Genomic DNA, 16,294 nt, shown 5'->3' on the forward strand with positions numbered 1-16,294 from the left:
TGATTCTGGTGGAATTGGAATTAATAGAGCCTGTCAGGCTGCGATACAAACAGCTGAAAAATCCCATCCCTTCACCATTCATCAAACAGTGAGCATGAATTTGCTGTGGTGCTGAATTCAGTATTCAGGTATTCATAACTTTTAAATACTGTCTTCTTTTTTTCCTTCTTTTGGTGGGTACAAATGAAGAATGAATGGGACAAGGCTTGTTGCACATTCCTCTCTTGTTCAGGGCAAACTACCAGGCCAAGATTTCTCAGAGCAGCTGGTGATGTTGGTCACCTTGAGGTGATCACTTCAAGGCAGGCAAAGGAAACACACTTTGTAGCTCTAGCAATGTAGCCTCTGCTCTGAGCAGTACTGTTTGAAAAAAAAAGAAACAAAAATCACATCTTCAAATTTAGCTCCTAAAGCAGAGATGGTAAAAAATCACCCCTCAAAATCACACACATTTTTGCAAATGTTGCTTCCATTCCAGTATCAGGGTTTTGCAGGTGCTAATGGCTCTCAGTGACCCTGACGAGCCTCACCTGGAGCCTCTACCTGCAGCCTCTACACATGGCCCAAGAGCCCAGTCTCAACTCAACCCTGAGCACACCTCTGTGCCTCCCACCAGGCATGCTATAGCTGTGGCTGCCTCCTATTTCTTCTCTGTCCCCGTCTCCTGGATGGACCTTAATTTATGTTGTAGCCTTGCTTTTGGATTTATCTTGTGCTGTTCTGAATAGGCTTTGAGTTTTTGCCTGGAAAATCCCCCTTTGTTGAAACTATTGCTTTGAGAAGTGTCGTTTGGAAATGTGGATTTCATTCTGACTGTTATCTGCAGACTCAAGAAAGACTTGGGTACCTCTTAGTTTCAAAGCAATCTCTTATGCTCTGTGTCCTGCTGTATGCTATGTTAGAAACAAATGTGAAGTAGCATGTATATGCTGGTTTTGGGAATGGCATTAAAATAGACAAGTGACAAAGTATTCTTGTGGAAGAATTTGATGCTTGGTAAAAAAGCAATATTCACAGTTATTTTTGAGATTAAGAGTTAGTAATGTTTTTTTTTCTTGTGTATAAGGAAGCTTAGTAAAACACATTTACTTGATGTTGCTGTAATCTGGCATGTAATTTTGCCACAAGGCAAAGATTCATCCCAAATCAATTCAAAAAACTGCACAAGAAAGAAAGAAAATATACTAAAATATGTCACTGTATGTCTTGACATATGAATCAAATCCCTGGCCAAGGGCAGGGAGCAGAGGTCAGATGTTAGCTCTGCTAGTAGTGTTAGAATGTAAAGGTCACAGAAATTGATGGAGGCTCCATCAAAATTGTATTTCTGATAATCTGTGGACTCTCATAAGTGGAGTTTGGGAATAGAATTTAAGGAAGAAATTTTTTTCTTGGCTTGGTTACTGGTAGCTGTGGTTAATTTGCATGCTCCCTTGCTTTCCCACCTGTGAAATGAAAGGATAATGTCAATGTCCTGTGCAAAATGTTTCCATACCTGAATATGACAGGCACCATACAAGGCAGTTGTATTTTCATTTCTGTGAGCTGTCTAGTAAGTTTTACTCCTATTAAGTCTGTTTAATAAGTTTACATTCCCCTTCGAGAAAGGAAGACATGTTCTTTGTTGTTTGCATGTTCAGGGTGTACTGTGTAACTGAGCCTGACAAATTTGTATTTGGGTGGTAATAGTAGCAACAATAACATTCAACATTATATATTTGGATTATGGTGAGGGATTTGTCTATGGCTGGTGGAGCAAAGTAAGGTAAGGCTGGACAAGTCTTGATCTGGTGTGGGCAATATTGGCCTATGTTATCCTCAGGAAAGAACATTTGGCCTAGAAAGCAGTGGCTTAGGTGAAATGAGGTTATATTTGGCAGCAAATAGAAGTGGATAGCATTTAAATACAGTTTTTGGATTGCTGGAATACGAGAAAGGGAGATATTGATTGCTGGATGATACGCTGAATCAGACCAGCGTTGACCAACACATGAATCCATCTGTAAGCTGCTGGATCAGCAAATTCTGGCTTGTGCTAGGAGCTAGCATTTAAATTGATTTAACATTTATTTTCTAATAGCTAGGTACTACAGCAGCCAGAAATGTTTCTTCACTTGTTTTTCTATAATTATTTTGCCTGGGATAACAACGCACATTATTCTGTCCCGGAGATTGAATTTGCACAATTTGCAGTTGCTTCTGTAACTCTTTGCTTTTTTAAGGACTACGGAAGGAAATTTTCAGAAGCTGTTTTCTTTAAGCCCTTTGAGGTCCTTCAGAGTTTCAAATTATGTTTTTTTTTTTTCTCTCTTTTTTTTTTTCCTCTATAGAAATAGCTCTTTAAATAGATTTATCCGTGGATGTGATGACTGACCCCTGGAATCACTGTAAATACATTAGGAAGTAATGACAAGATACTTGCAGATGTAATGTTGTTCAGCCTCTGGTAATATGGTGAGTTGCTGAAATGCTGTGATATAAATGCCAGGGATTTGACAGTGTTTCTTGAACAAAGCCATTGAAGAAGACAGCAAAGACGTGAATTAGAAAGGAAAGACATGAAGATGCAACAGAAGGACCTACAGATCTAGAATATTGTTCTGCTGTGCTACCCTCAATAGAAGGCGATTTTTCTTTTTTTTTACCCCCCAGAAATACTGGTCAGGAAAATAGCATTCTTCTAGCTTTTTGAAATATAGGAATTAAATTACTTTGATTGTCTGCAAAAGAGCTCTGATATAGAGGAATTTGGCTGCCAGGAGAACAAAAATCAGCCTCAGGAGGAAGACAGAGCAAAACAAGCTAGTGGCTGGGGACAGATTCTGTTCTGAATTTTATACCTACTAATATTTTGCTCACCATCAGAAGCTGCCTTTCCAAAATGTCTTGCTGTGCTTTCATATTTCAGAGCTAAATTCACTGTTGGGCTTTCTTCTCCATTAGGGAAGGCATATTCACAGGGAATTATTTATGTTTGGGGGAAGGAAATTAAAGAAGGTGTGTATCTTAATGTTAAATCTTATGCTCACTGAGCACCATTTTTACCATGAGAATAGCTTAAGCTAAAAACAACTTTGGACTGTCGAGGGCTTCTGTCAGTTTGCAACTTCAGGGCTGTTGCAACACAAACCAAATTACAGGTAATTGTAAAAGGCAAGCTTCATTAGAGCCAAGCAACCAAAAAGACAGAACAGACCGAAGAAAGTCATCTGCTTCTGTTGGGATTCTGATTAACTTGCTCATCTCTGGAGTGTTGTTACAGATATTATGTTTTCACAATAGTCACTAGATGTAGCTAAAAACTCAACAGTTTATTAAGCCAAAAGCAATGTTCCATGAGAGCACTTCAGCTTTTGGTTGTGAGTAGTTTAATATGTTTGTTTCATTCTTCATGATACTATCAAAGTGATCTTGTGGTTGGTCCCTCTCCACTTGAGACCAGTTTTGCAGCTTGCTGTAGGTCCCACCACACACAGGGTTTGGTAACCTTGGTGCTGGTCTCATCTGGTGGCTGATCTGCCACTGATGCTGAGCTATGGTGCGCATGCTTCATGGGTAGCAAACATCCCTGTCTGGAGGGGTCAGAGCTTGGTTGCTGTCCTCGGGCAGCATGAGGAAGGTTTTGGAAAGTCGGCAGTGAAATGTGTGCATTTCCATGACTTCAGAAATTTGCACTACCTATGTGAAAGTGGAGGAGTAGTATAAAGTATTGGAAAAGATTTCCTGGGGAATGGATTTGGCTTTAAATAGGATGGTTGGTCACATAGCTGATGCTCCAACAAGTATTGTTGACGTGAAGCAGCTTTTATCAATCATGTTTGATGGTGCAGAGTGGTGGTGATGCAAAGCTAAAGGTGGCTCTGAGCAGATCTGTTCCAGTATATAATGAATGATAAATGCTGCTGAATGCAGACAGTGTGGAAACAGTGTGTTTTCTCTTTCTTGCCAGAGCAAATAAAATAGTGTCCACAGAAACCAGACCACTGGTCTGTTGTGTTTGTTCAGCTTCAAAACTGGTAGTTTTATAAACCTCTTTAGCATAGCATGGCTACCCCTTTTTGCATTGAATCCCTGAGGTTTCCCTTGAATCACGGAGGTTTGCATTAGGAAAGATCTAGGTGCTCCAGGATGATTCCTCACAATTGCTCATCTCACTTTGCCTATTAATTTAACAGCTGCACTCTGAAAAACATGTCAGCAGAACAGGACAAATTTAGAAGTTTGGAAGAATGTCCCAGTCCTGATCGAAGAAGGACTAAATCTAATTCAGCCTCCACATCTGTTTACGATGCCAAATAAACAGCTCTGTACTTTCAAAAAAACACAGCAGGTCATAAAGAAACCATTTTGAAAAGCTGAATAAAAGAAATTGGAAAGTCGAGAAAGTGACTTTTTGAAAGCTCTTCAATTGACAAAAGAAGCGAAAATCATAGAGCAGAAAGAGAAAATTGTGTAAGCATTATTAATCTCAAAGGGTGACTTGTCAGCAAGTGAACTGCACGGGAGATAAATGTGGACAATGGAAAGTTCAATGTAGCTTATAAATGGGGACAAAATACAGTTCAGGCTGAAGTCTCAGAACCCCACTGGGGCAGATAACCCATGACAGAAGTTCTCTTCAATTAAAACTCTTAGTGCGCTACAAAGGTGACCTTGAAAATGGCAATCAGAAAAGAGATTTTGTTCCTAAGGTGCTGATAGCTCTATTACAGGGATTGTATCTAATGGAACCAAATGTAGTATCAATCATGCTTATGGCTGGTGGCACGGCGCCAAGCGACTGATTGTAGCTCTTTTTCTGGTCATGTGTTTGTTCCCCAGCTCCGGAATGTCAGACAAACCATTTGGGGGTACCTAACAGCATTTGGCTTTTCTCCATGAGTTATTCCAAGAGTTAGAAATACATCGAGACCAGAGTACAGGGGTCTGCAGTTCCGCTTGCAGTGCCCTCTGTGGTGGATTCTTAGGGGCACTTCACAGCAACAGAGAGATCCCCGGTGTCCTCGCATCTGCAGTGCATTTACTCCTGTTTCCAATGATGGTGAGCACTACCCTGGCAGAGCAGCAGCCTTCTGTCCTCAGCTGCTGCTGCTTTTTCTTGAACATAATTAAATAGAGTGCAGACATAGGGGGAATCAGCCTCTAGAGCCATATTTGCAGCTCTGAATTAATTTGCAAGATAAGAAAGGAAATTTATAGAATCATTCCAACGCTCTCAGGAAAGATTAAGAAAATCCATGATGCTATGAAGTTAAAGCAAGTTGCACTCCTTCCCAAGGGCAGAGAGGTTTTTATAATGCTGTTGTATGCACCCTGTAAAATTAAGATAATGTTGATAGACCTGATATTTAAAATCTCACCAATATGTTATTCTTTTGAATTACTTTACTCATTTCCAACCTATATTATCCTCAGTACTGCAGAGGATGGGTTTAACACATGGTGATCCTGAATATGCAGTAGTGATAAGGAATGTTGTAGGCACACTTACTATATTGAAAAGGTTGGTGTAGGGCTATGGGAATAAGGGGAGTGTTTGGTATGCTGAAGACTTTATCTCCATTTGCCTGTTTTCAAAAAGAAGGTTCAAATTTTCTTTGTACCTGAAAGAGGTTAAGGCAGGCATACATGCCAATTCAGAAGACTTAATGCAGGTTAAAGAAAATGGAGATAATCAGCAAATAAAATTTATTCTCTTTTGATAGCATGTTTCTTTCCATGAAGTGTTTTCCATGCTATTTAGACACCTGGCTGCCTTGTGCTGACCATGTCACAGGCAGGACTCTCTTATTCTTACTGACACCTGGCTCTGCTGCTGTGTCCCTTCCTCCTGGATGAAAAGCTTGCTGCTCTCTTCCCTGCCTCACTGTTGGCTTGCATATGGATGCGTTTAAAGTTAAATCTTGGCAGATAACATGGCCATCCATAATGCCCTGTCAGCAAGGCTTCTCCTCATGTTGCCTCACTTGACAGTGAGTAGTTCAAGCTGGTTGCCACTTGTTTCAGGTAGAGAGAGTAGTATTTGTCTTCACCTGTATTTGTGGTTTGATATTGTTCCCTACCTGGCCTGGAAGCCCGGTTTGCCTGGGCGCTCCCTCAGGCTACAAGAGAAATGCCATTGGAGGGGGTCTGTGGGAAAGCTCCGTGGGACTGCTGTCAGTTTTGCGTTTAATCCAGTTGCCCAGCAGTACGCTTAGCACAATTAGTCACTTAGCGGGGCTGTGGGTGGAAGGACCACCAGTTGTTTGAGATCCAGTCTGTGCAGGGGCAGGGCAGACATGACCACAGTACTGAGACCTGATGGCTTTGGTCCCAGCCGCACAGCTGCGTTAAACGATGGATGGTCTTTTGTTGCATTTGTCCGTTCGGATAAGTATGATCGTGTTGTGACGGTGCCATGAGCACACAACTGGCTGAGTGGTAAAGGCATGCCAGGGAAATTATGCATTGAGAAGCTGTGCATGTGGAAAAAGTGCCTGAGGGAGTCCTCTGTAGCCAATGTCAATCTCTTCTGGGCTGAAACGCCAGCAGAGCTTCTTAACAGGGAGATGTTACGTACCAGGATCAGAAAAGCTACCGCAAAAAGCAAACCAGGTACATGGGCTACCTGCTCCTGTATAGTTCCAGTTCTTCCCCATGGGCTGTACACAAAGCATTGAATCTGGTTAAAGCTGTAGTTCCAAATCCTGCACATTTAGTGTTTTCTGCCAGAAGGGGGAGAAACAGAGTCAGAGCCTCGCTGAGAGCAGAAGCCTTCCCTGCTATGCCAAAGCCACGCGTGCTTTTGTGTGTGCTCACCTGGGTGCCAAAGCCACCCTCCCTCGGCTCTGCCCGGGGTCCCTGCGTTCACTGCATCCCTGTGAGGAGACTCCCAGCCCTTCGGCTGTGGGAGATGTGGCAGCATGTGGGGTGTTTAAGTGTGATGATGTTTTTCTGTGTGAATTTAAGAAGCTTAACCTTCATCCCATTTAAAGTGTGAGGTGCCTATGTGGTTCTTCACAAAAAGCCTCAGTCACCTCCCTCAGCAGGTGTGTGTGACTTACTGCCAGGTAATTGCACCTTTTGTAACAAAGGTTGGTGACTCTAATCCCTGAAAATGCTGCTTTGGGAAATATATTTCAGTGGAATAACTCATTGAACTTCTAATTCACTGAAATTGCGTACAGTCTATTTTGATCCTGATTTAGTGGATTGTTTGGAATGGTACATGTCAATTTTGTGGAGCCTGGTGCTGTGAGTCCATTACTTTGTTTGTTCTGCAGCCCCGTGAGTGCTCCCAGGGAGTGTTCACATCATCAGTGTAGCCATTTCATGCAGGAAGGATCTTAGAGGATCTTGTGAATTTCATTAAATGTAAGATAAGCTAATCAGCTTTTCCTTCGTTAATGTACTGTATAAGCTAAATGTGCCACTGCTGTGAGTTTTATCTTGGACACCAAAAATATCTCTGGTAACACTGAAGCAGGACAATTAGTCTAAAATTTACACTGTTTGCTCCTGCTGCATAAAAGACTAATGTCAGTGTCTCTTCTCTCTGTTAATCTGATCTGTGTATCTGCTGCCTCTCCAGTTAGCTTTTTTTCAAAAGTTAATGAGAGGAAACATTTTGCTTTCTTTCCCCTTGTAAAGATAAGCCTATTCTGTGTTTTAGAGCTGCCACTGTAGATTACTGGATAGTTAATCAAAGCTGAGGCTTAACACTTCAAATCCAGCTGTTTTTGGCAGCAAATGCTAGCGGGTCACTAAATGCACTTAGCCTAGATTAATATGCCTTAGAGCAATTCTCTTTGGGGAGGAAACAGTTTTCAAGTTAGCATTTATCTTCTTTTAATCATTGGTTTTCCTTAGACTTCTGAGATAGGATGGTTTTACAGCGCTCTCACAAACTGCCTGGCAGGTTGCTTGCAGCCCGTTAGACACTCAGGATATATTTTTATTGTAGAGGAACAGGGGCAAATCTTCAGGTGGCGTAAAACCATTATTGATTTGTTGCATTTGCAAAGCTATGTAGTAGTCTCTCTATTCTTAACAAAACATATGGCTTTTACTTCTCCCCGTTTCATTACTGATATTTCTGGAAATGTGAACAGCAGAATAGGGTTCTGATTTTTCTGTGGTTCAGGGCTGTTCCCTGGAAAACTTGCTATCTTTTAGTTAGATACCTGTCACTTAGTAAGGCCAAGTATGTCCTAAAATAAAATTTCAGCTTGTTAACAAGCGAGTATAGGCAGGGATTCAGCATTCACTCATTTCCAGCATTTGGGAATACTAAGGCTCACCTTTGTCACGTTTTATCTATGCTTATGAGGAGATAGGTTAACACTTGGGTTGCTGTGCCAAAAGAGTCTCTGATAATTTGCTGTGGGAGGAGGGTGAAAGGGGAACCAAACACATTAGAGTACCAGTTTCTACCTTTTTTTTCCCATGTTTTTATAGCTTTACCCTGCTACGTCTTGCTAAATAATTCCTATTGCTCTTATTCCTGTACAGCTAAAAAGACCAGAGTAGTACAGCATGAAAACCACAGATAATGGTATGAGTCCTTTCTTGCTTTCCCATGTCTATAATATGAAATGTCTTGCTGCTCCCTGCTCAGCTGATATTGCTACAGATTATTGGAGTGAAAAGCTGTAAAATAGATCCTTGATGATGCATGTGTCTGAATTTAATGGTTTTGAAGAGATTAACCTTGATCCAAGAGGAGTGACAACCTTGTCTTGATTTATAACAAGCAGTTATGATACTGGAGAGATTTAATTGTCTTTAAATGTTCTTTGTATATGTATTGTATTGCATTGGCTGCTGTGCTATTTGCAGAAAAATTGTCAGGATTTCTGTGAGTAAACATCTAGTGACCACCTCCAAAATAGATGGTTGGCTCTATCTAAATCTCAGTATGTATCTCAGTGGAGCATCCAATACAAATGTGTGATAGCTGCTCATGATATAACGTCTTTCTGAAGGCAGGTGTATATATTCAGAGCAGCTAAGCTCTGTTATTACTGTTCTGACCTTTCTCTGAATAAATCTCACTTTTCAGAAAGTCTAGGATTTCAATTACCTGAAATACTGTAAATGGAAAGAATGTTGTAAACTTGGAGGGGTTGTATTCCTTAGTAGTAAACAGATCCTAATGAAAGAGAGCATTTAAACACAACGTTAATACTATGACAGCATATCTATTAATGATGAGTTTTGCAAGCATCAGAAGACACCTGTCTGTACTACTGCTGCCTGGCAGCTTGAATGTTCACTGAACTCTGATTTTAAATGGATTTTCAACTTAAAAAGCAAAAATAACTTCAACAGGCAGTAACACTAGGCAATAGCATTTTGTTTCAAAGCATAGCCTATTGTGCCATCTCTTCACAATTGAAAACTGCTTTTCTTTAATTCTGCATGAGTGTGCTGAGAAGAGTAGTAATAACTGAAGAATATCTTATTCCTGCTTTTCTTTAATTCTGCATGAGTGTGCTGAGAAGAGTAGTAATAACTGAAGAATATCTTATTCTCCTCAGATATGATGTGAGAAGCTATTATTAAATTTGCCATTTTCAAAAATGTCTTTTGTTGAAGCTTGGTGACTGGCAAATTGCTATAAAATAATACCAAACAGTTAGGAATGCCATCTATATTAAAATAATTTTATTGCTCTGTTCTCACACTTTGATTTAGCTTTTTAGCCTGATTAAAATGCAGAGGGCGGGGTGGCACATACTTAAGTTTGCATACTGATCCATGTTACCTGGAAATTAAATCAAAGATCAAGCCCATAGTGGATACGTATCATTTCATTTGCAGCATTGTGAGTTACTAGTTGCACTTCAGGTGAGCTCACATTACAATTTCCCTCCCTTCTGAACATCAGTTTTCTTGGCAAGAGGAATATGAAGTCACTGATTAGGTTTTTAACTTGGCTTTCCACCACCAGATGGATTTATCAGGACTGAAAGTCTGTTTCTGCTTTCTACTGTGAGATGCAGGGAGGAGCAGGAAAAAATAGTTGGGAGTTACTGGAAAATCATGGGTTTGTGGGGAGCCGTAAGGTACCCTCCAGATTTCCTGATGCTTGTAAGGGTCAGCATGTCAGAAGCTCTTATTTATGCGTCTGCTGATAGAAAATCATTGAAGATAAGGGCATCCCTCATCTTCCTTTGTAGCTACAGAAGACTCCCAGTTGTGCTGGCTTCCAACTGGAAAGTTCACTAAGCCTGATGACATCTGGCCGAAAGGCAAAGGATTTCTGGCACACCAAAATTATTTCAAACACTGTAGCAGTATACTGAAAACATCTCACCTACTTTTGTATTTGCTAGCTCTGAAATAAGCAGACATGTTAATACCTAAGTTTTCCTTATGCATTCTTCAGCATGGTTTCCTGAGGGTGGCTGGCCAGTATTTTAGTTCAATGTTTGTGATTTCAGCTTTCTTTGTATTATGTGGTTGCTCACTTTCCCTGTTAAGTAATTGACATGTGCTTCTCTTCACTGCCAAAACGTTGGCGTATCTCTTCCTTCCTGATCTTACTGCTCTTCTGTCAGTTTTGAGGTCCTTCTGCATATTTTTGCATCTTTGAGCTTTTTGCTTTTAACTCTCTCTTGCAGTTGACACCATCTGTATCACACTCCATAGAAGCAGTCTGTCTCAGAGCGGAGTGCTGAAGAGATGCAAGTGCAGAAAGCCAAATGAGCTTCCTCACCACTCACTTCACAGCCTGGTGACAGGAGGCCATGCCTGACAGGGATTTTATTCAGATGTAGACATCAACTGACAGCATTGGATATTGCAGTTGTTGCACACCAGGAAGAGGTCAGTTCTGAGTTTACCTTTTTGGTTTCTTTAGAAAACAGTGATTGGGATATATTGGAATTGAAGGTGAGTTACAGAACATTGCTTTTCACTAGCAATTGAGTTGCCAATAACTCTATCATAGACCAACGCTGCAGAAAAGCAGTTCTGTGACTACAGTAATACTTCAGCTACAAGCTACAGGTGAAGTAAAACTGCAGACAGTCTGTCTACAGAAGGGATATTTATGTTAGCATCCTTGGTAGTACTTAAAATTTTCCACATCAGAAGAAAAGCAGATTTTTAAAGGATGCACAGATGGGACTGTCTCACAGCTGGATGTAGGCACAGCGCAGTGTGTTGGCAATTCTGCCCCCCCGTGCAGTCAACAGAACAGCCCCTGCATCCTAGGGCAGGGCGCAGCTGCAGCCATCACGTCCCCCGTGGGCTGTGGCTGTGCCCAGCTGACATGCCCTGTGGTGGGGACCCAAGGATCCCAATATCCTGGCCAAGGAAGGACATGGGTGATTGTGAGGTGATGCAGCTGCACAGTGTCCTACATGGGGGTCAGTGAGCCTCTCATAAGCCTTTTCCACTTGGCTGACCAGAGCATGCAAACAGTTCATGTTCCAAAATACTAGTTTTGTGACAAAACTCATGAAAACGAGAAGAACTTGTTTCCGTATCTACTATTTGTCTGGACACAAGCCTATATTTTCCCATTCACTTGTTCTGCTCCCTTATAATCATGATAATCTTTGAAGCTGACTGAACTGGATTGCTTGTGCCTGTGCATGGGAAGCCCTACAGATTTTTGCCCGGATTTGAATTTGAAGGGATAAGAAATTCATGGGGGAAAAAAAATCTTGTGGTTTAAGATCATTGATGTTGCAGGGCACATGATTCACTGGCAATCCCTGTTTTCTGCTAGGCTCTGTGAATTTAACTGTGAGTTTATAGGATGTGGCTGTGTCTCAAGAACAGTGTCTGCAAGCGATGGAAATCCAATCTGGAAATGGCCTGCTTAAAAGTATCCTTGCCAATCTTGACTTCAGTAACTACGCTTATTAGTTCAGTTACTGCTGATGGGATTAGAGATGTTGCTAGTAGAAAACTTGCAATTTGCGAGGGCAGCAGTGCTGTTAGGAGGAAGAGACAGCCGCAATGGGCACTGCAATTCAGGATTTTTAGTGTCGTTTGAGCAGTAGACCACCTGCAGCAAAGCTTCCCTTTTAATCCATGTAGATGTTATATATTGGTGGGGGAGAATTTGTTTTCGTCCAGAAAACATTCAAAATGAATGGACCATCTTCACTAACTCTTATTAGAGCAGTAAGCAAGACGTTTCTTCATGGTCATCTCCTAACTGCTCCTGTACTCTTGCTTATCTGCCCCCACAGCTGTTAAATAACCTTTCCAATGTTTCACTTGAGCTAATCTGCAGCGTACACGCACCAAGAGATGAGGTGCAGTGCCCTTACTGCCTACCAGACCTGAACAGATTGCATTTTGGCACGTTTCGTCGGGGCTGACGAGCCCCCTGAGACATGCTGAGGAGAAGCAGCCCTGGTAGCAAATTGATCCGGAATGGCAGCGTGCCCTCCTGTGCTCAGTTCTTGGCAGGCTTTTGCTGGGCTTGCTGGTCACCACGATGGATGCAGCCTCCCTTTGAAAGGGGCAAAAAGTAAAGATTTCTATTTCTAAAAGGGAGTGAGACTGCCTCAAAGGCACTTGAATATTCATTTCCTCTTGGTACTAACAAAGAACATTGGCAGCGACTTGAAAAGTTCAGGCTACGCTCTGAACATCCAGCTTCCACTCCACAAAACACTTCTTTTTTTCATTGTATTGATGTTTTCTACTCAAAGCCTGTGCTTTTCCTACCTGCTGAGGATGCAGCTCGTGGATCATACTAATTTGCAGCGGAATGCAAGAGCTTCATACCAGTTTGACTCTAAGAACATCTTGATACCGATGCTGCTAAGCAGTTGTCATGCTGTTGTTTGCACAGATGTAAATTACACAGCATTGTTCATTGGTATTGTAACAAGAGCAAATAGTCCAGGCTGTGGCTGCTGTGTATGTCTTATGTTTCTAAGGAGATGGGGCAACTTTCAAACCTAATGTAGGAAAGGCTTCAGAAAAACCTACAGTAGGAAAGACTCCGTACAGAGCTCGGTGCTGTAGCAGTAGAGACCCAGCAGAGGAGCAAAGAGGAAATCCAGTTGTCTCAGGGGCCTGGCAAAGGCCAGAGCAGCTCTGCAGCCATTGCAGCATTGGCAAGGATTGGTTTGTGACATATTCTTCCTTGCTAAAAAGGTGATTGGAAACAAGATGGGATTTCTATTATGCTCAAGTTGCTGCTGGGGCTGAGCTATGAGGACTGGAGCCAGATATGTAGGCTGAGAACTGGATTCAAGGAGGGGGACTAAGGGTAGAGAGGATGCAAAACAGAGAAGAAGGTCTTTAGAAATATCCCCAAGTATTAGACAATCAACAATGAGCGTTTAATCATCTGGTAATGTGAATTTGTTTTCCCAGGGAGGCTGAATTTCAACACTTCGTCTGCCCAGCCTGATCTTTTGTAATGATCTGATTGCTTTTGATTACTTGAGATTGTCATGAAGGGCATGGATATGAATAACTATAACTTGAGTGTTTTGTCAGTTGGAGGAGATGATCTGTTTAGCTATGCAGGCAGAAGAGCAGCTCAAGTTTTCACATAATCAGCTGCTCAGATGCAGACAGCCTTAAAATTGTGTGTGTGCCAGATAAAGGCAGCTTGTTCTGTGCGTTTGGCATTTGTGTAGATTTTGCAGGCACGTGTGTGGAGGAAGAGCTACCTGTTTAATGAGGGGGACAGGAGTTACTGAGTTTCCTATGCTTTATTAATTTTTTTTCTTCCTGGGGGAAAGAGAGAGGACCATCCTCCGTCTGTTGACCCTGATGTCGTCTGACAGATGAGAAGTTTCAGGCCTTGCTGTTCAGAAACGAATGTTTTCCAAACAGCATGGGCTGCCATGCTACACACTTTTGTCTTCAAAAACCAATTTTCTTCCTTAGTTAAGATGAGAGTATTTCAAGAAAGAATTCTCAGCCCTGAGGAAACTCTCAGGGCTTTCCTCTGCTAGGAAAATTCAGTGGCGCAATGTAACCATTGGTAGCTTTCTAATTAGTGAGAAAATTATCATTTTAAAAAGTGATTTTTTGGTATCTACAGGCAATATCTTTATTTCCGCTGTTGTTTTTCTCTTGCTACTGCCTTGTTTCTCCGTTAACGAGGATAGATTCAAATGAGTTTATCCCAAGCTTTCAGCTGGTTTTACAGGGCGTTTGCATAAAACAGTGAACCACTTTGGGCTGAAAGTCTTACCCTTCAGAATGAATAAGACTAGAATGGTGCGTGTACTTTATTGTAGTTACTGTGCTATTTCTGTTGTTTTCACTCTGAACATCCTTCTACTGTGAAGGATACAGTGCAGTTTCTTTGACTGCAATTAATGCCTTTTTATCATTATGCCAGAACCGTACCCTAGAATGATTCTAAGAAGATTTAAGCTCATTTTTATTGAAGTTTTTGTCTTCTCCACAATTCATGACTATGAAATGCACATGAACTGTAGGACCATGCATCTTCTGCACTTAGACGAAGACAGCTTGTGCCCTTTGCTCAGCCACTACTGTTTTAGACACAAGATGGATGATAGGAAGGGGGGGAAGGCACGGAAAAGTTGGATCCCAGGAAATAAAAACACATGTTAAAAGTAGTTTCTTTTCTCAATATACACTTTTAATAAAACATTTGCAGGGTTTTTGACAGCCTGGAGTTCTTTGCACAGGAGAAGTCTGACTTATAACTGGATAAACATGTTACGACAAAAGGAAAAGGCTGGGGAATCCTACTGTTTTGGTAAAGTCTTTCTGTGCCATCCATACATGGTTTAAAAAGATCAAAAAAAAAAACCAGTAACAAACTGAATAAAGTATGAACAGGAAAGATACAGGCAAGACCTTTCTTTTGAACTATTGAGCCACTGTTACAACTACTCTGAGACCAGTCTTGATCATTTAGAGAATTGTGCTGAAGAAAGGCAACCCCCTTCCCCCCATCCCCCTGCCCTTTCTTTCTGGCAGAAGCAGATTGTGTGAGCTTGTAATTTTATTGATTTTCATTAAATAGCTGCTACAACGTGAGGAAACCCCTCAGAACAGGAGCTATATACCCCAGAGGCAGGAGGGCTGGTGGTTTCTGGGATACAGCTTCAGGATGGGGCAGTAATGGGGCATAGCAGCAACTTGTGTGCCCCATCAGGAGCCTCTTGACATGGGTGCCTGGCACCATTCGGCAGGGGTGTCTGGATTTAATAAATTCTGAAATATAATAAAAATAATAAAGTCTGAAGTGGCAGCTTAGGTATTCTGGGGTTTTTGGGGTTTTATATTGGGGTTTTGCTTTTTTTTTTATGTTCTTTCATGGGCGCTAAAAACTAGATGGCATTTTTGCAAACTGAGTAGCACTCGGTGTGGAACACACTTGCTCATCAGTGAGGATTAACTCCCTGCTGAGCTGGCACGCTTTTCCAGCCTCTCTGCATGCCCAAGCGGGGTGGGCAGCCGTTAAGGGCAAGTCAGGTACGGGCTGTATGCTTTCCCATAGCTTTGAACGCATGGAGAGTGCAGCTGTATCGTGCACCTTGTTGCTGGAGGCAGATCTGCTGCTCCCCTTGAGGTCAGTGCAAACATGCTTCTGCAGGCTCAGGCTCAGTAATGTCAAAGAATGTCAGTGAAAGAAGTATTGCAGGGACTGAGGCACTGCCCTTTATTCCACCAGGTGATGAACCCGAAAAGAGGCTAGCTTTGCCTATTCTGAATGTAACAGTTCCCAAATAAAAGAATATTGCAGCTTCTGCAACCCTGCTTGGGAAGTGAAGGAACCAATTTTAAATGACTGTTACACAATTTGGAAACTACTTTTTTTTTTTTAATGATAGGCTTGTGAAACTTGTGAATGAGAAATGGCAAACTTTAACGCAGCCCCCACATATTCTGCACAATCCCAATTACAAGTCTGTTTTTTCCTGTAAATCTTCTATTTTTCCATTATCATTCAAGTATGCTGCATGATCATATAATTACATACAGATAGGTGCCAATTAGTAGTAATGCTACAGCAGACCCTTAAGTTCGTTTCTGACATGCATTTTTCCATTGTAGACATTCATTATTGGCATAATTTTTCTCAGTAACACCTCCACTATCTAAGTGACAGCAGTATAACTCACCAGTTTGATATTTCTGTTGCGTCTGTACAGGAAAACCTGCTGGAAAAGACAACCTATTATTTTAAAATTAGCATTGCTGAGTTCCTGCCGCGTGCGTGTGAAGTTATAGCAGAAACTGGAATGAGCAACACAGCTGAAAGCAGGTCCACAGCAAACATCAAAAGCCAGTCACTCAAGAATCAGTTGTGGGGAGCACCAAAACAAAATACTTTGCCTGTTTGAAT

At 41.6% G+C, this 16,294-nt stretch overlaps 1 long non-coding RNA gene across 3 annotated transcripts; it reads left to right on the top strand.

Moving 5' to 3' along the window:
- Positions 1-344: 344 nt before the first annotated feature.
- LOC308192487 lies at positions 345-16,288 on the top strand. 3 transcript variants are annotated; one of them, XR_013948837.1, is made up of 7 exons: positions 345-843; positions 2,331-2,454; positions 4,176-4,452; positions 4,822-5,041; positions 8,491-8,533; positions 10,605-10,809; positions 16,101-16,288. It is a non-coding gene; the product is annotated as an uncharacterized lncRNA (long non-coding RNA). The 3 variants fall into 3 exon arrangements; XR_013948838.1 differs by lacking the exon at positions 4,176-4,452 and adding an exon at positions 1,641-1,765 and having other exon boundaries at positions 564-843; XR_013948839.1 differs by lacking the exon at positions 4,176-4,452 and having other exon boundaries at positions 567-843.
- Positions 16,289-16,294: the final 6 nt, after the last annotated feature.

Source organism: Anser brachyrhynchus (genome assembly GCF_964034855.1).
Source record: "Anser brachyrhynchus genome assembly, chromosome: 3".
Classification (NCBI taxonomy): Eukaryota; Metazoa; Chordata; class Aves; order Anseriformes; family Anatidae; genus Anser; species Anser brachyrhynchus.